This window comes from Falco punctatus, assembly GCF_963210335.1.
Source record: "Falco punctatus genome assembly, chromosome: 3".
NCBI lineage: Eukaryota > Metazoa > Chordata > Aves > Falconiformes > Falconidae > Falco > Falco punctatus.
Window position 1 is genome coordinate 80,420,397 of NC_137582.1, and position 20,142 is coordinate 80,440,538.

At 44.2% G+C, this 20,142-nt stretch overlaps 1 protein-coding gene across 2 annotated transcripts in view; it reads left to right on the forward strand.

The window, feature by feature from the left end:
• Window positions 1-20,142, forward strand: part of COBL (cordon-bleu WH2 repeat protein) — a 264,865-nt gene that overhangs the window by 235,652 nt on the left and 9,071 nt on the right. For both annotated transcript variants that reach the window (XM_080379027.1, XM_080379028.1), the window contains one exon: window positions 1-20,142. This exon is cut by the window's left edge and continues 15,301 nt beyond it; it is cut by the window's right edge and continues 9,071 nt beyond it. The gene's annotated coding sequence lies outside the window, so the exon portion shown is untranslated.

Below are 20,142 nucleotides of genomic sequence, written 5' to 3' on the forward strand. Positions count from 1 at the left end.
CTTAACAAGCTGTTGTTTTGGAGCAATTTTTAGGATCATCTGGTACTACAATAGTCCAGGGTTAAAAGCTTTGATGTCTCTGTGATAGAAACTTGTGCTCAAGACAGGGTTTTTTTCCCCTCTGTTACTGTTCTAAAAGTGCATGAAAAAGTCCACTAAAAGGCTTGCTTGATTTTTTTCACCTGTAAGGTATTTTTATGATAGCCTTGTTCATGCCTGCTGAGAGGACTAATGAAGTGGATTGGGAGATTTCTCTACCATTTCCTAAAGAGGCAAGGTCATATATTTTTAAGAAAGCTTCTCTCTCAACTGCTGGGTATAAACAAAGTGCGTATAGCCAAAGAGCTGGGCACATTTGAGTTCACCTATGTGATTGCTTTGGTAGTGGTGAAGGTGCTCCACAGATTCTTCTGCTACAGGGTTGGCTTTCCCCAAGTCCTCAGTGCTCACATCAAGACAGCAAGAAGCATGCCTGGAAGCCTGAGCTGAAAGAAATAAAAGAAAGAACCTGAATTTCTGAGCTACATTTTAAAGAAAATTCATAAACAGCTTTCCTGTCTTTTATGAGACGAAAGAAGCAGGCAGGCAGGTAGACTGGATTTTTTGTTATGGTTCTCTTTAAGGCAGTAAAGGAGTTGAATAAAAGACACAGTCTTATATCTTTCTTTCTTTCCTAAGTATACTGAATATAATAAGTGGGTTTATCTGATTAAAGAAGCGAAATACTGACAGAAGGGAAAAAGATGTATCACTTTCTCAGGGAATGCTCCCTGCTGATTTTTGTAGCCCCTGCACCAGGCTGTAAGCCCTTGGACATGATAAACTCTGTGACCTCCTCATGGGAATTAAAGGTGGTTTGATTCTTTTTTTCTTTTTCTTTTTTTTTTTTTTTCTTACTGCTCCAAGTGATATGAAGCTCGGCTGGAGACATTAAAGGACATTATATTACTCAGTTTCCAGAGCTCACTTTCCTTCTTAGAGGGACTGCTTCTCTCTCTTTTTTTCAGGTCTGGAAAAAGGTGAGGCTTGCTGACATGGTATAGCATTTCTTTTAGATTTCTGGCTATTTCCTTAGATGGGATAAGGCTCAGTGCTGTCACGCTGCATGCTGTTCAGGTTCTGTCTTACACTGAATATTAGAGAAACTTCTCATAGTTGCATTAATAGGACTGAGGTCCGTTTGTAGATGAAAACTTCTCTGTAGAACATTTGCAGATGTGACTGCTGTATTAAGTAGAGATTAAATCTTAAACTTCTGGCTGTGGGCAAATCTTCTTCTAAAGTAAAGACAGCCCCTGCTGAGTCAGCCTTTGTAGCCATAAGGACCCTGGCCAGGAGCTTACACCCCGGTCTGGGGAGAAAGCACATTCTGGGCCAGAAGTGGATGAGCACTTTGACCCCACCAGATCACTCTGTATCTGTGATACCAAGCCATGGTGTCAGCCAAACCATTCTGGACATGATCATCATTGAAAGCCTCTGTGGCCTTACATCTTCTAAGCCATCCTCAGCTGGTCACTATCTGTGACATCCCGGATGCCAGCACTACAGGTGGGAGGCCTGGTGTGCCCAGCTGCTTGTAGGACAGGGACCTGACACAGGTCTTCCACCAGCGTCTCCCCAAGTTCTGCAATCACTATGCTGGGAAGGACATCACCTCTTTTACCCTACAGTCCCACTGACGAGCGCAGGTTGCTCTCCTACTCCCAGGCGCCTTAGTGTCCACTTTCACAGTGGCTTAGATGCACCCCAAATGACTGTCAGGTGTTTGTTCAAACAAGCTATAAAGTGGCTGAAGGCTTTTCAGATGCTGCTTTCAGGGCCAGCCAGCTGGGCAGCACTGCCAGGATTGCCATGGCTTGCTGTGCCCTTTCCAGCCTGGGTCAGCACTGCAGGATGCTCTGTCAGTGCCATCGCTCTGGGGAGATCACACAGTCCCAAAAGGGTTTTGCCCAACCTGACACAAACTTTCAGCATAGGTGGATCCTAGGAGATGTGACCCTATGAAGGAAGAGCTGGGTGACTGGTCTGCCTCTTCTCTTGTCCCTGCCTCCAGACACCACACCACTTCTTACAGCCGTGCCACAGTTTAGTCTAGGGTACACTGACTCTCTCTTCCACCACCTTCAGACAGTGTCCCCCACCCTCCTATCCTTCCCACCTCAGCAGCCTGTGTCTGCTCCTTCTGTAAAACCTTGCACTGGTCCACCCCTGCCAGCCAAGCCAGCAGGGATGCCTGTCCCATGCATCAATAAACCCTCCTTGTTTAAAGAAGCACAATAAAACCTCCTGCCTTTTTCCTGGAGTCTCTAGCACTTGGCTGCAATGAAAGGGGCTTTTGCCACTTTCCTTCCCCCAATACTCAAGGAAAAGTGCTTCCCCCGTGTGACCTCCAGCACTCAGGGACATGCTGTCTTGCAAATCCCCAACTCCTGCCACACACACACACACACACACACACACGTGCACATGCACATGCAAACGTACATGCCATGCCGCTGCAGAGCCACCCTTGGCACACTGTCACCCCTCCTCAGTACAAACCTCAGGGCTTGACACAGGGGTCTGTCCTCAAGTCCACCTGTATCACTGCTCCTGCTTGCGGCTGCGCTGGTGGCTGGGTCACCTCTCATCTCACTGACGTGCCCTGACTCTTACCATCCCACACTCCCCAGAATTGCTGGAACAGGGTTTCCAGTGACCCTGGATCAATACTGGCATTTCTTGCAGGATTCAATCACATCAGAAAAATACTTGAGCTTCTGAAACAAGATTGAGAGGTATGCTTCATCTCGTCAGCCCAAGCCAATAAAAAGTACATTGGGAGTTATTCTCCCAAGTTAATGAGCTTAATTTAAACCTCTACTACTTTAAAAGTATGTATTTGAGGTTCTCTCTTTCTTTTCTAGTTTTGGAATCCTTTCAGTGCAATCAGGAAGACTCAGAACTACCATTTCAGAAATGAAATTTGGTCTTCAGGTGATATCACTACACCCAGGCAATGGGCTGAGAACAGAAAAAGAAGAAAAAAACCCTTAACACAAAACTTGTGATGACATCCTGAGCTGCCAGTATCAAATACTTCAAGCTAATTAGAAGACCAGACATGTCTAGTCCAAATGGATATTTGATTTACTGCATACCATCACAAACTCACGGAGCTGTTTAATCACTGTTTCTGAAGCAAGGTAGAGACAGTAGTAACTGCAGGCAGGCATACTGTGTGGTGAGGGTTGGGGATGGGGGTAGGAATCCCTTTCTCTTTGTTGACTCTCAACAGAGAAGCCACCAGGGAGCACAATAGGAGTCCGGAAATACTGTTCCCATCATCTTTCACTGGCACTTCTCACATCTTTGGTAACCAGTTAACTATGTGGCCGAACTTTTTGCAGCACTCCTGTGCTAAAGCATGTTGGTAGGCCTTGGTGCTGGGTGTGTAGCCTGTGCACAGGGACAAGGAATGGTGGCTGTGTGGAGTTGTCTTGCATGGAGCATCTGCCCAGACTTACTCCTCATGGTGGGACCACACAGTTTGTAAGCAGCAATGGAAAAAGTCACCACACAAGAAACACAGTGCTCTGCGGCATTCACATCTGCTTGGTTTTAAACCCAGCTCTGCCCTACTGCCCCTTCTTCAAGTCCACAAGGAGCAGGGAGATGTTCTGGGGTAGGTGAGGCATTTCTGCATCAGAAGGATGTTGGAAGCACGGGCTGGGATTGGGCATGCGGTGTGGGAGGGGGCTGTGGTCAAGCCCGGGGGCCAAATGAAGTAGGAAGAAGGTTTATTCACCCACCCCCTCCAAGACAGTTAATTGAGAAACCAAACCCCCGTGTGAGCTGAGGAGGAGCGGAGCAAAACTGGGCTGAGACAGGACTGGGAAGTCACGGGTTGTGCCCCAGCCCTGAGCAAGCCCCCCGTCTCTCCCCTGGGGAGGTGCAGGGAGGGGACAGGGAAGGGACAGGCAGCTTTGGCACTGGATCTGTGCAGCACCAGCCCTCTGTCCTTGGCAGCTGTACCATGAAGGGCAGCAGACAGGACCCTCGGCCTGAGGGGGTAGTGGGAGAGCCAGGGAAAAGTGGTGGGAGGGGAGAGGCTCTGGGGAGGGCCACGGGAGGGAGGCAAGCCCCAGCAAAGCACTATTTTCAGTCCGTACTGTCAGGCAGGATTTGTGCAGGGACAATATATTTCCCCATTGTGACAGCTCTGGCAGAGGGTGCAAGCGTGGCTGGTCCGAAGCCCTGCGCAAGGGCTCACTTCCTAATTAGGAAGAGTTTCTGAATTTTTGTTGTTTACCAACACCCTGGTCCTCACCTTGCTAGGGCAAAGCAATTCTGCAACCTGGAGACCTTTGGTAAAAACCCGCCAGAGGAAAGCTGGTGGAGAAAGTATCCGTGGTACACATGGTCACACACAGCCTGCACACAAAGGGGTGTGCAGGCTCTGAGCTGGCAAAGGAGGCAAACAAGCAAAGGTTTTTGAAGATGTATTTTAAACAGAGTAAGGAACCTTACAGAGGAAGTAGCCATACTCAGAGTGCAGGAACGGGAGAGACTCAAGCAAATTAGGAGGCAACTGTAAGTAAAACATGATTCTTTTAAGGAAGGTGCTTTATACACAACCAATAATTAATTTGCGGAACTTATAACCAGCTGCTATTATTGAGGTCAGCTAAGAAATAAGATTTAAAAAGGTCCATGAATAATAAAAAACATCAATTGTTGCACTCAGTAGAATAACAAATTACAAGGGATATAAATCACCATGCTTTAGATCATAAATAGCAATAAATTGCCCAGTGATTAGAAGGCAACTTTTGCTAGGGGCCAGGTTCCTTAGTAATTGCTCATTTTAGCATTTCTTGTCCTTTTTTTTTCTCTGAGCCTGTGCTGCTGACTACTGCCTCAACAATAGAAATGGGTTTAGGTGGCAAGCAGGCATTTTCTGTGCAGTGTACTGTAGTGAAAAATCTTCTCTTAGACAAGAACTATTTAAGAGGGAGTTTCCCTTACAGAAACAGTACAATAGCAGCTGAAAACCTGCAGCATGCTATTGTAATCTGTAATGTTGGAAAAAAACTTAAAATAAATAAATTTTGAAATATTTAAGTATTTTTAGCCTTCTCAGGTTAGTTCCTAGTTTTTGTCATAATTTTATTTGGTTTGGGCTTTTTAAAGTTATAAAACAATTTCAAGATAAACACTGTGCTTAGACTATTGTGTTGTTGTGGCACCTACTTTTGGCTGCTCTGTCAGACAAGCTGATTTATAGATTGGATAAATGCATGTTGCTTCAGTTGACACACCAGAAAGCCTAGGTTCAAGCTACTGAGATTCCAGCTCCTTGCTAATGGAGATTAATACAGTTCTCTGAGTTAACATTTAATTTCTGGGCTGCCAAAAAGAAAGTAATTTGAAGCAGCTAAGAGACAGTTGTGGAGCTGAGCTGGGTACAAATTGAATCAAGGCTTTCAGAGCTCCTCTTGCTGAAGCATTGCTCCCTGGCTTGCTTCCTAGCAGGATGCAGGGCAATGTTACCGGCACTCTACAAAGACATTTTGTGCTGCTTCCCCATCCTGAGGTTTTCCATATGCTTTCTCCATACTCAGTAATTAAGGGGGGCTCAGGTGGCACCACCTTGCTGCCCTTGGGATGAGGAACATGTGCTTGGGTCAGAGGTTTTGTAGCTTGGGTCTATCTGTATAGACCAGTGACTATTCTGGTACCGCTCAGCTCTGTGGGGCATCTCTAAGGGGGTTTTGGCCTTTCAGCATACATAGACCAGAGTCCTTCATATTAATAGGCTTTTTCCACTAACAATTCACTACTCCTTCATCTTATTCTGAAGAAAAGGCAATCACATTACTTTTCTGTCTCCCCCTACCCTAGGACCCCCTGCAATGCAACACTTCACCCTTCTGAGTATCTCTAACCATTCCTTCAAGCTCAACTTGCCACCAGGGCAGAGCACAGCCAGCTGAAACCAGTCTTGGTCATTTTCCTTTCACTGGGCAGCCACATGGTTGGTATGGTGAAAACCAGACTCCTGCATGACACCAAAGCTGCTCCTAAACCGCATTTGCCCATTCTCTTCATGGGAAAACATGATCAGTCCTGCCCTAGAGAGAGACTAATAATGCAGACTCTACTGTTTTGGACCAGCTGCTTTCCTAAAATTAAATGCATTGGAGTGCCTGGTGCTTCTTCTGAGGAAGTGTTTATAAATGTTAGGCAAGGACTTTACACCACCAATTATCATTTTGCAGGATGTGCTAATAAGGAGATGCTCAACAGAGCGCAGGTATCGTTCATACTGCACAAGCAAAACTGGCGGCAACATTTGTCTTCTTGAAGGGAAAAAAGTGAACAAGCTGATGGATTTAGATGCAGACAGCAAAGAAAACAGAAAAGGTGCATTTACTCTAAAGGCAGCCTGCATCTTAATGCTGTACCAAGGACAAGATTTTCAGGTTTTCCGTAGTATTTTTCATACCTGCCCTATTTTTCATACACAAACACACATACATTTACTGTTTGGAAAGGTGGGATAGTCACGATCCTTTCATGACTTTTTGGCCAGGGCAGTACAGTACTCTCCTAGTGTAGCCCTGGCCAAAGTCAGCAGCTGGCTCCTGAAGTCTCGGTGAGAAGGGGACGCAAAGGGGGATGGCTGTGCTCTGCACAGTGACCTCCCGGGGCCACCTTATGAATGGACAGCAAGTGGCCACGTAGTATTTACCTGTGAATATAAATGTTAAGCAAGAGGCTTTGGTTTGTTTTACGTAATGTTTCTGTCTCAGAACAGGGCACTTATCAGCATTTACCTGATTGTTCAGTGTCAAATGGTTCTGCTAACTTTATTCAGCTGGGGCCTTCTCAGGGAAGGACGGCTGTTCCCATCCATGGAGTCCTTGACAGAGCATGATCCAGCCTTTTTTCTGGGCCTCCAGATAGTGAGAAAGTAGATGAAAAATAATAGACCCTTGAGACCAACGGGACAAGACGATTATCGAGGTTAATGATGTCTTGGATTGAATTGACACGATTTTGACGGCTCACAGGAGGAATTTATGGTACTCAGGGATGAGAATCTGTGCCCACACAGACAACTGGGCATTCCTCCCACGGCTGTATTATCTGCCTTGTTGTGTATAGCATGTGAATCCACTGCTGGTTTTCCATGCAAGGACTCCCACACGGGACCATAAAGACTTGTGGCTGTCACTTCCCTAGCCTGCTCCTCCTTTCCCGACGTCCTCAGCTCTCAGCAGGGCTGTGGAGCGTGCGGAACCGTGGAGCGCCCACATGTCTGCGTGTGCGAGCACAGGCGCGTGGGAAAGGGCATGTGCAGAGGGTACAGAGGCTCTGTCCCAAACGCTTCCTGGACCTTCTTCCCTCCTCCGCCACTGCTTTTCATCGCAGCTCAAGAAAGTCTGCCTTTTCACTGTTGGCTGAAAGTTACTGGGAATATTGTAGCATTGACAATTGCTGTGAAAAGAAACCTTTCCCATATGGCACTGCAAGCTAACTTAGAGAACACATAGAGACAAAACACCGTCCACAAATCAAGTGAAGGGGATAGCTTAAAATGACACAATTAAATATTCTTTCTCCTAACTGTTTTTATATGAGTTTTTCTCCATGAGAGATTTTTGTTGGAAAAAGAGTTGCTTCAGCTATTGATTGCAAACAGATTACTCAAAAATGCTTGCTTGTTTGTTTGCTTGCAGACAGATCCTTTCCGCCTCTGGAGAATAGCTAAACTGGCAAACCACTCACAATGACTATTTGCTCACCCTCATTTAAGGCCTGTAATTGATACCCTAAATGACGTGATATGTTTCCATTCCCTTGGTGCTGTGATTAGATGACTGGATCTCTTCTAAGCAGAAGAATAATGAAATAATGACTAGTGAATAATAAATCCTTGTTTGCATGCTAATACTCTGTTGAATATCAGGTGCAGTATAAAAAGTAGCTATTCCCCAAACAATTTGCTCAAACAAAACCCTTGTTCTGAATTCAAACACTGTTTCTGCCATATCCAGTCATCTGTAGCCGGAGGCTTCGCAGAGAAAGTATGTTTCAAGGAATGATTTAAATGAAAATAGGTGGCTGCTTGGATCATAAAAGAGGGAAGGAGTTCCAAGAATGAGAAACAGTGTGGAAAAAGGGCCAAAATCATAAAATGTAAATTTGTGCTTTTAGGAAATGTTAGCAACTTTTCAGACAAAAGGAACCGGTTATCCTCTGCTTGCTGGGTAGTGTGTCCCCAGCTCTGGGAGACAGGAAGGTTGTGAGTTTGGTGGGAAGATGATTAATATCATAAAGGGGGGAGCTCCAACCTGAGTATGTACCGCCTCTTCATCCCTGGATTCAGGCAACGCAGGGCTGTGCCTGAAGCCCTGTGCTGCTGGCGGGCCAAGGTAGGGCTCTGGTGCAAGCCTGAGGGACTTTGCTTCTTGAGCAGAAGGACACAGATTCTGCACCAGCATGGCCTGCAAGGATTTAATTGCCTATATTATGATGGAGATTAAAGAGGAGCATGACTTTTAAAAAGTGTTTCAGAATGTGTGCACATGCACGAGCACTGCACATATAAGTAGCAGATAAGATGTGCCTATGGAATGTGGGTGCACATGTGCGCGCGTGCGTGTATAAAGCATCAGATTGACAATTGAAGTTGGTTTCTAAGAAACAGTTTGTTTCTGACACAGTTTGGTGATGTGATAAGCCTGAATGCTGAGGCTGATGAGTTGGAATTGTCACATGCTGTGCAAAGCATTTTTATATCATTATCTTAATCTTAAATTAATTTTGGTAACTTTATTAGATTTACTTAGGTATCTGCTTTGTTTGTTTCATTGGATTACGCATATGAGGACTAGATTTCCCTTAAATGTGGTGATACGCACGTTGCTATAGCTACCCCAGTTCTGGCTATTTTTTCCATAAAGCAGGAGTTCTGAACAGCCTTCCTGTTCCAGCATCTGAAACAGTTCGTCCATAATTTTTGTATTCATGTGTATCTTGCATTTAAGGCTTCAGGAGTTTGTGTTTCATTCACCTCTTGAGAAATAGTAAGGACCTTTATCTGAGGACATTTAAACTTCTCTTAGATACAGGAGGGGGACAAAAAATATTTGAAGAAAACCTTCGAAATTAAGAATTCACAGAAGGGACAGTGAAGAAACCCTGAGGAAGGAGTAGTAAAAGCCTTCCTCTGCAAGAAATAATTAGTGGAAAAATAGAGGAAAGGCCAAAAAATAAAATGCAGCGGAGGTGGAAAAGCTCAGCAGTCATACAACTATCTATAAAGTGCCATCAACTAGGAAATCTTACAGATGGGGGAAAACATGTACAGCATTCTTGTGTGTGCTTTCCTGCTGGTGGAGGACATCACTGGAACTTGCTTCCTACCAGGACCAGGAGAGAAATATGTTCTGAAATTCAAGTTCTCCATGTGACGTCTCACCAGACAGAATCCTTTGGAGATGTTCTCTGAATACCCAGGGTCTAATATTTTCTATCTAGCGTGGGCCAGGTGTACAATGCAGTCCACATTCACCAACAACCCTCTGACATTTGTGCTCAGATGAGACTCTAAGGGAGAATGGAGGCAGGTGGGTGAAGGAAGGTGTGGAGACATTTTTGTCACTATGGTGCAGACAGGGCAGGTGGAATTTTACTGCCTTGGCAACTACCATCTATCCCATCTGCTCTTGTGGCCACAAATCATGTCTAAGCAATCCTTCTCACATGGCTCCTGATGTTGCTTCACCTAGAAGCAAACACACTTTATAGCTCAGAGTTTCTTATGCAATGTTCATACCAATAGGCTGACAGAAATATTGTAGAGTCGGTGGCACAAATACGGAGTGTGGGGTCAGGGGGTGCACCAGACTTTCCCTATTTGTGCTTGACAAGTTGTGTAGACATAGCCTAGAATTATCACCATCCTCTAGCCCATTGACATCTCTGGTATTTCCTCCAGGCCCTGCAACTGGCAGCACTGGATTCTTATTTTACCTGGCATCTGTTGTTTCCTTCAGACCAAATGGTAGCCAGTGTGTCTCATACACTTTAATATCATATTAGCAAAGCCCCAAAATATGTTCGAACACTGGGAATGTGGTTTCCTAAGGTTACACATTGTCAACTATTTTAAAGTGCAAATCAAGGTTTTTTAGTGAAGTAAACAAAATAGGGGAGACAAGAAGTTTCTACCCAAGTAGGTGTTTTTAGCTTTCCATCTGACTAAAAATCCTTTAAGTTGGTTCAACAAACAGGGAAGAAACCGTTGGCTCTGTGAGGCATGCCCTACCGCCTGGCAGTGACCAACGGCCTCACTTCCACCAGCCCCAACTGTCTGGACTGAAGAACTGACATTTAACCTTGATTTCACATTTCATGGAATGCCAAGTCCAAATGCTTTTATTATCCAACAGTTCATCTAAGCAGAAGGATGTGACTTTTTGCAGAAACTGAGATTTCAGACTTGATGAGCATCAAGTTACACCTTTATAGCGTACTGAATTACTTTACGATTTCTAACAGCGCAGGGTAGGCTGCCCGGGATGTGCAGTAAAATCTTGCTTTTCATCAGCAAATACTATAAATGTGACCTTATGTTCCTCGAATGAGGTGTAGAGGCAGTTCATGTTTCCCTGACCCCGTCTGGCACCCATCTCACCTCTCCTGAGACCTCTCTCGCTCAGCTCCCTAAGGGCACTCTTTCCAAGAAGTAGGGCAGGGCCCTTCACTTCTTTCTCGGTTATGAGCTAATGATCTCCTTACTTCCCTCTCCAGGCTATACCTTCATGCGAGCTGAGCATGATGCTTGCCCTTTAAACGCTGTGAGATCTCAGCCTGGAATTCAACTCTCGCTTTAGGTAGGCATAACTCAAACAGCCCCTTCCCTGGAGAACCTGGTTATGCTTTTGGGCTCAGGCTCTCTGCATGCCAGCTTTTGCAAATGACAATTTCCCTTCTCCCCTCTTCCAGAAAGCAGGCCCTTAGCAGATCGCTGTCTTTCAATTGCTCTCTTCTAAGCTTCGGCAGACAACCCTGCAGCTGGGCTGAGGAGCATGGACTGAGGAGTCACCTTGAAGCTGTAAATCTCTTTAAGGGGATGCTGCTTAATTAGGGTACTGTTTTGATCTTTCCTGCACCTTTTTTTAGCAACCACTCATGATCTATCGTTAATCATTCAGATAAGGATACCCTGCCACACAGACACACTGAAGCTATATGATATGCAGCTAAGTCATACATATTAAAGTTCAAACTTTGTGCTAGGAAGCTAATGATCAAGTTATCCACACCAAGGACACCTTGACCTGGTAACCTTAATAGAAACGGCTTCCCTTTTGCCGTGGGTGGGATGCAGAGGGCTGTGTTCACGTGCCAGTTCCTAATAACCTTAAAGCAGTGCTTTGCCCAGAGATTGCTATTTCTCCTCATCTTCCCCAGGCACAATCTTGGTCATTACACGCCACTCAGTCAAATGCCTTTAGGATATCAGGATTCAAAGCATGCAGAATGTGCATCAAAAATCAGTATCCTGCTAAAATGTAACAGAGACTGACTTCAGTGATATCTTCAATACAGAGACATCTTCATCCATGTGTTCCAAAATCAATGGTAAGAAAGAAGTGGTGCCTTTCTCAGCCACTGATGTCCCTTTGTCAAGAGAGTCATTGCTTTCCCTTCTTTACCCACAATAATTTCCCATTCACTTCTCCCCACTCTCCCCCACTGCCATAATGTCCTTTGAAACCAATTGATCTCACTGTTACCCTCTATGCTTTTTGTTGTTGGTTTTGGTTTTGGGGTTTTTTTTGGGGGGAGGGGGGGGTTGGTCTGGTTTTATTTGTTTGTTTCCTTGTAAATGCAGCCTTCTAGTACAGAGCACTTTACCTCTCTTTTATGCTCATGAGACAATCATTGAATAAGAAAGATTTAAAAAGCTTGACCTTCCATTTCTCTAGCTCCATGGATTTAAATCTGTTTATACTAGTGGGGTCACCAGCACAACATATCTGCTACGTGTTGAGAGAGAGAGACTTTGCTCATCGTGATCCTTGCTTTGTGTTACGCATTTTGAGAACTAACACCTTGCCACTATTAAGAAACTACGCTTAAATAGGGAAATATGGTTTATTTTGACCTTCAGCAGTATGGGATATTCAGGACTAAACTGTTTAAGACTGAATTTGTTTACCCTAAGTTTCAGAAACAAAGAAAGATAGTCTTCATATTTTCTTAAAGTAGCCCATTGTGCGATTTGGCTAACTGCTCCAAAATAGCAGAATAACAACATTTAATTACACTGGGATACACTGAAGTCCCAGCACACTTGTTTAATCAAAAGTAAATGCTGTTTCTGTAGAAGATTTTTAACATTGTGTTAAAACTACAACGTGTCATATAATTGCTATTAAACACAATAAAGTAATATAAAAACATCTGTTCTGTAGAACAATGATATTTAAACACAAATATCTTTCTACATTACAAGCCTGCTACAGAAAACAAAAAACTGTAATAAATATGACTGAATTATCTAATGTCTTATCTCCTTCTATTTTCAAATTTGGCTTTGGCATCTTTCAACTTTCAACTACCGACTACTCAGAATGGTATTTAAGTTACCCAAAGACATATTATATAATTTATTTATATAATTGGTTCCAGCAATATGCTGAGTGTTGTTTGAAGCACAGCGATAAAAACAGCTCTTGCCACAAATTATTTACAGTCTAGATAGAGGCATGGTCCCTCACAGCTTAAAAGCTGAAGACACAAATGGCCTTTTGAAATGTTAAGGATCTCACTGGTTTCTAGAAATTTTATCCAGTGCTAGCAAGCTGACCGTGCACCTTTTGCCCAAAGTCTTTATTGTAGACAGCAGTGTTACATGGCGTTACCTTCCACTCTATCTGATGACTTCAGGCACTCTCACTCTCTTGCTCATAGGCTCCAGAACTGGACAAGGGTGATTTTGGTTGCAATACACCTCGTGTCTGGTCCTTGCATGTTGGAGTGCAGGAACTGGCCTGCTCAGGAGCGAGGCAAGCGACCTTCTCCGCTCCTCACATCACTGAGGAAAAACCTGTGTAAACCGTGAGGGGAAGGGACGGTCCCTGCCTCAGAAAAGGAGTCTCCTGATAAGCACAGTGAACCGTATAAAACAGAGTTACATGGGAGTCATTAACTAAAGCATTATGCAAAAAGGCATTGCTTTAGCAATTTACTTGTATTGGGCATTTCTAAAATAAATGCTGTCCCACCCAGATTTTTCATGAGCTGTGATCTTGAGCCATGTCTCTGTTACCAGCTGTGCAGGGGAGATAGCATTTGTCATGCATCAAATCAGAAACAGATGAGACAGAGATGATTCCTGCAAGGTGGCTTAAACAGGTGATGGTACCTCACGCTACACCATGAGCAAGCCTGATCACAAGCGGAGAGCTGTGCATGAAGCAAAGCTTCAGGACCGCTGCTGCTTTATTCTTACATGAGCCAAGGATCAGCCGGCACTCACCAGCTATCTCTCTCTTCGAACAATGTTTAATTTATTGAATTGTTTCATTTATGACAACCACAAGGGTGCTTTAAAGCCTGAAATGTATTATGTCACTAAGAAAAGCATGCTCAGAGAGGGTGAGCTCTCCTGCTGCTGCTGTCATTACTACAGCCGTTAAATAAAATGGCTGGAGTTTTAATTGTTCCCCTAATCATTGCATCATATCTTGTTTGGGTTAGGACAAAATGCTTTACGGGCTGGTCGCCTTTCCAAAAAGTGTCAGAAATTAATCATCTGCTGTCTCACTGTGGTCTGGGGACGTTGGCCTTAAGGAAAACAAACCACAAATCACCTCTCTATCAACACACAAAGCTACTGAGCTGCACGGCTGATTCTCCATGCGCTGGTAGAAGTGGGCCTGACACCACTAGGCATTACTAGGGGAGTCCTCCACCTGGAAAAGACCGATAAACACATGATCCCAATGTGTGCCCCTTGTCCTCTGCCCACCGGGGACTGGGGGTGCAACCGAAAGAGGACCCAAAGAAAAGGCCAGTTTTCTTGAGGGCACTGCCCAAAAGCTGAAGATGAGACCATATTGTTTTTAGATGCTAGCTTTCCAGAGGGAGTCGGCATGGGTTTTATCTGGCCAACTGCCTCAAAACAAGTTGCTCTAAATCAGTCCCCTGGAATCCAGGCAATGTAAACCTTTCCTGTCCCCAGCACATGCCAGCATTCACAGCTGCTGAGATGTGGGCATACTCCTGCATCCCAAAAATAAATCGTGATCATAGCCGATATACCCAGCCCTGCATCCGGGGCTGCAACTGTCTTAGAGGCCAGCTGTGGAGAATGCAAGGCACTTAGACGATTAGGAAATACTGGCTATAGAAGGGAAGAGAACACGGCAAAACATTTTTCATAACTTGTGAGTTGAGACGTCAAGGAGACAATTGATAAAAGACATGGCAAGAGATGCGGCGGATGGAATAAAATTGTTTGGAGGGCAGAAAGCACTGTTGTGTTGAGCTATCTTCAAACCACTGCCCATGTCTTCTCTGGGTGGATTTGATGGGGCTACACTGATTTACAGCACCCGAAGGCCCTGACCCATGGGGTCAGGTTGGCTGAGAAGGTGTGTGAGATAATCTCTTAGCACTTACAACAGCTAAGAGAAGAATGGGAGACTGGCATCCCGCTGCAGCCAGGCAAAGTGCCAGATAGTGTAACATGCCTGCTGGAGTGTCCCATCATCTCTAATGTGGTGGATGGTCTAGTGACTTCGATTGTCGAGTCATTGGAACTTAGGACAAATGAAAATGTGGTGAACGCTGATTTCAAACGGACACGACTCAAACTACGAATGTGGCAAGAACTGTCTTGTATCTTGAAGAACATTTCAGTTGCAAGAAAAATAAATTGTGCCCACAGCTTAGTATCAGCTCTTTCTGCCTTTGATCCCAAGAGCTGGGATGATGGCCAGACTCCTATTTTGTATTGGTAAGGACTGAAGCTGCTCAGCACCTCACGGAGGCAGATCCTGTGGCTGTTTATGGGGAACATTTGCATGTAGTGATGATCTTAACTGCTAGCTGAAAGAACACCGTAGTCTACCATAGTCCCAAATGCACCTGATAAAAATGGTAGTAAAAGAAGATGATTTGCTGGGACTGACTGTGTTTAAATACCTGGTTCTCCAACAGAAACGAAATCTGCATAAAATACAGCTTATATATAAAAAAAAAAAATCCTACCAGAATAGCCTAGACACCTTTCATAAAAGACAAATGGTTTAATTATAAACCAATGCTGCTCAGAGTACATTCTCCTATCTTTACTACTGTGCTTCTCTGAGCTGAGGGTTTGTGGTTATTCTTTTTAATTTTCATTTTGGGTGGAAGATAACTCTGTTCGGAGAGGAACCAGAAAAGAAATGAGGTCAGGGAATTTAGGGAAGACATCACACAGCAGCTTCCCTCCTTCTCCCCATTGTGAAATAAATTAATAGCTCCTCTACACTCCGAGTTCACCTCTCAGAGCTAAGGATGAGTTAAACAGACAAGGCAACTCTGTGTCCCTGTAAAGTAAAGAAAATGACAGGGCAGGTTGCAAAATACTGACACAGGCAGTAACTTGCTGCTTAGAAAAAACAAAATGGTCAAAATGTGCTGGATAGAGATCATCAAAGGGATGATTATTCAGTTTATGACCTGTCTAAAATCTAAAGGCTGTGCTCAATGATGTGCCACCTTTCACATGTGCCCTGTCATCTGACTTCTCCTGGGCCCATTGCCTAACCACATGAAGTACTCCCCCCCCCCCCCCCCCCCCCGCACCTAGACCGTACGATTGGCAGCCAGTAAAAAATTCCTGAGAAAATAAACCAAATCCCCATTTCAAAATGACGTAAGAACTATTAAGCATAACTGAGTATCCTGAAAGAAGAATTTAATTTCAGTGAAAATGCTTACATCCATAGTTCATTTAAAACATGACTGTTAAACACAAAAGTAAATTTTAAAATATTTTTGAGTGGGAAGCCCCACATCTTAGTATTATATGTACCAAAGGGCTGTATCACTTGTGATATGTAAAGTTATTTATACGTGTGGAAATCAAGTATAAATCAGGAAAAATCGAGCCATTCAAATTAACAGGAGCATCTGCCTGTTTTTCCTGGATGTGACTACCTTAGCACTGTGTGCTGCAAAGGAATTGTTCAGTTCGCTGCTGCTCAAAGAGTATGGCACCTTGTCTTATGTTTGGTATGGTCAATAACTTTGAGTTCACCCTTTCTGTGTCTCAATTTGCCTACTAGAAAATCTGAAATCACTGCATACATTCAAGCAATGATAGAATTGTGAGATTTAATAATATTTAGGGAAAGGCATGGAGCAAAAACCCCAGGGTCCAGCCATGCTGGCACTTTGCAGAGGATTTTATTTCACCCTTGTTTTCATTTACTCAGTCCACTTTCTGTCTTATTTGCTAGTCTCATACCCTTTCCCTATCCCCGCTGGTGCACAACACATCTCCCCTGCCAGCCCCAGTTGGGGTCTGGGTGAGCAGACTCAAGACCCTTGGCGTGCAGAGCAGACACGCCTGGAGGTGCTGAGACCTGGCTCCCTCCTTTCCTGCTACAACCACCCACAAGGATTCCTCAAAATAAGGAGAATTCTGGCAGAGCCACTACCGTATTACTGTACCCTAATACAAGGACTCTTTGGCGCTCAGCCACATTGCCCCTCGGAGTGTGACTAGGTCGGTCGCCATCAGATCTAGCTTGTCTCTTTCTTCAGGCTCCATTTTAGATAGGACCAGGTGAGCTTGCTGAGGTTTGGCTATTCATTTTTTTTTTTCATTGGAAGGTGAAGAGTCTTGGACTCATCATGACCAGTATCATAACAGGCAGATAGGAACCAATTTGGTGAGAGAAAATCTGGCCTCTTGCACCTCTGGGTTTGCTTGGAGGATGTATAGCTTCTTTAGGCTCCTCCTGACTTCAGAAACAGAGCTTGTAATGAGGTCCTTCCAGGAGGGACTCGTTCACTGAAACACCTCAGCACCTGAGGATAACAAGTCAGGCTGATTGGCTGTCTGACATGGAAAGACAGAAACAGGGTAGCATTGCCCATGCATGACATACTGGCCAGGCTGCACACACGCATACTGTAAGACTACACAAAGCAGCAGGACCTACTGCGAGTCTTATGTTCACATGTGACATAGGATTATGTCACCATAAATTATTATGTCTTTCTGTTTTATAGTTCTGGCAGACACAGATATGAGTACACAGGACAACGTGGGTCATTGAGTTTCTCTGCATTTCTACGTCATAGATGTTCAGCTCCAAAATGTTCAAAGATTATCCATTTCCTTTTAGACCGTCTGCAACATCCTAGAACAAGCGCAAAAGCTTTTTACTTAAAGCCTAAAATAAAAGCTCAGATTCTGCAAGAGGCAGAACAAAGACGACCCTGATCATGGGGTTGGATTTCTAGCACAGATGCTCATCTTGGCTTCATTTCAGGAGGCTCTGAGTGTACCGTGCAATTAGGCAAACTTACCCATCACACCCCAGCACTGGAGCTCTACTGACTTGTGTCAGATGTAGATGATGCTCTGACCCTGCAGTCCAGCAGCCTCCTCTGAACTGCACAAAACTAAAGCATGGCACTTTTGAACAAGGGTAAATAGCACCATTTTTTTCTTGCTCTAGATCTGGTAGCCACTCTTTGCTTCTGTGCTAAGCAGCTGAAGTCTCATGGGATGGTTTCTGAGACACAGAAGCCGGGAGCCGAACACAGCAAACTGGAGTGGCAGGCGGCTAGGGAGACTTTGTCCTTTCCTAAACTGGGACAACACTGGAGAATACAATAGACATCCTATTTCCCTTAGCAATAATCACGTTCCCATGTAGCAGCAAAACTGTTCAGCCCTTCAGCATTCACACTTTATTCAGGCAGGAAATGTATTGCTGCCTTATAAAATGGGACACCTGTCTCATTGTCCATTAAATATTAACAGCAGCACCACAGAACTGAACTGTAATAGTTTTATTACAGTAATATCCTGGGTAAATCTCATTACACTGTAGTGTGGATGTCAACAAACAGAAATAAAGCACAAAACCAGGAATTTTATTCCAAAATTGCAAACTGACATGATTTAGACACTACTGCATCCTTCTGCCATAGGTAACAGCATCGAGTGCTCCTTCACCCTTCAGTGCTGCACTATAGAAATGATAATGCTTATTGCTTCTGAAGTATCTTTCCTATCAGTAGGTATTGAGCCATTTGTCTAGGATTGCAAAAGGCCTGTGCAGCATGCTTCTGTAGCAGGGGAAGCCAAGGCATAGACAGCACCTGGAGCCGGTTGCATCAGCCACAAGAAAAGCACTGCAGAAATAGGCCCGGCACCCTGACGCCCGCTCCCTGACACCCTCTTTTATCCACTTAACAGTGCTTGCTATATAAGGGACAGCATGCCACGTCTACCAGCGACTTATATCCCACACAATCTCATTAGCTCTGCTGCCTGGCTCCTGACCCTTGTCATCAGAGTACCAAACTGGGGCTCTGAGAACCTTGCTTAAAAAAGCCATGGACTTTACTCTTTCTCACTTCAGCCCAGGCAGGAAGCGGCAGTACAGAAATACCACCTCAAAGGCTATTCCTGCCACTTCCCAAGCCTGACCCTCACATCCCTGTTCCTTGTGGATAAGGCTCCAGAAGCCGCTGGGTTAGGCTGAGAGTCTCTAGGCTTTCTTGGGGGCTTTCCAGTTGGTCCCGGGTTTCGCTGAGCTGGGAAATCTGCAAGAATAGCTTTTGTCCTACCGCTGCTTTATTCCTGTTTCCCAGCCTTGCTGAAACAAAAGAGGCACGGGCAACTTTTTTGGTGTTGCAGATGAATAAGATTTTCCTGGAATGAATAAAAAGGTCAAATTTGGTTCCTGTCACAACTTCTGCGCATTTCTAGCTCATGGGCCCTTGCCTAGGCACAGGCGCTTTATGCTGAAAAGCCAGCCATTGCCTTTCCACCCCATTTTAGTCTTTCGTACAGTAATTTATTTAAAACACCCAAGCAAATAAATGGTTTGTGTTAATTTTGTGGACCCAAATCAGTAATTAATGCCATAGGCGTGAAAGACAGAAAACCACTGAGGACTCAGTTTGGGGGTTTCTTCATGTTTCTCAAACAATTCCAGAAAGGAAAGCTTTCAGGCTGGAGTAGGGAGAGAAATCTTGGGCCAGGTTAAACCGCCCTGAATGTGCTCTGCTCACTCCAGTGGTATCCAAATGGTGCAGCCTGGAATACAGTAAAGATTGAGCTGGGAAATGGTGACTTCAATCAAAATTCGTAAGTTCATGAGACAGTCAATACATTCCAAATTACCCCAAATAAGTGCCAATAAAATCTTACCTATAAAGTACCTTCATACACTCTCTGTATGTTATTTCCTAAAAAAGCAAAAAAGGCTCCACTTTAAAAAATAATACAGGGAAGTCTTTATTTAATATTGGTGCTATTTCTCATGTGACTTAGTCTGTAACACTTTCAGACTTTTGCCATACTGTGCGTCTACCATACAGGCTTTGAGGGGAAAAGAAAAATTATGGTAAGTTCAGGGAAGACAAAAACTGACTGCAGTAAGTTTTCCATACATCATAACAATCCTTAAAGAAGGAATATTAGAAGGAATATGCAACTGTCTAATTTCTATTCCTTGCCTTGCTAGAATTTATGTCCCTGATTAAACAGTGAGTGGCAACTGGAGGGAAAGAGGGAATTTCACTGTTAAGGAAGGACATGTTCTGTAGACATTTGAGAGAGGGACTTAACCACACTTGGTGTTTGAAGCTGATCAGGGGCTTGTCAGACTCAGTTCCAGGACAGACAATCAAAGATTTTTACAATTATAAGGTGTGATAAACGTTGTTTGGGAATATCCCAGGAGATGGCTGAATAATGATGAGGAGATTTATAAAGGTATTTGTGAATAAATAACCCTACAGCTGCTTGTAGTGTAGCAGCTTTCGTCACTAGAGATGTTTGTAGGGTCACGGTATTTGTTCCTTTAAAATATTTATCTGACCTGAAACAGTAAGAGG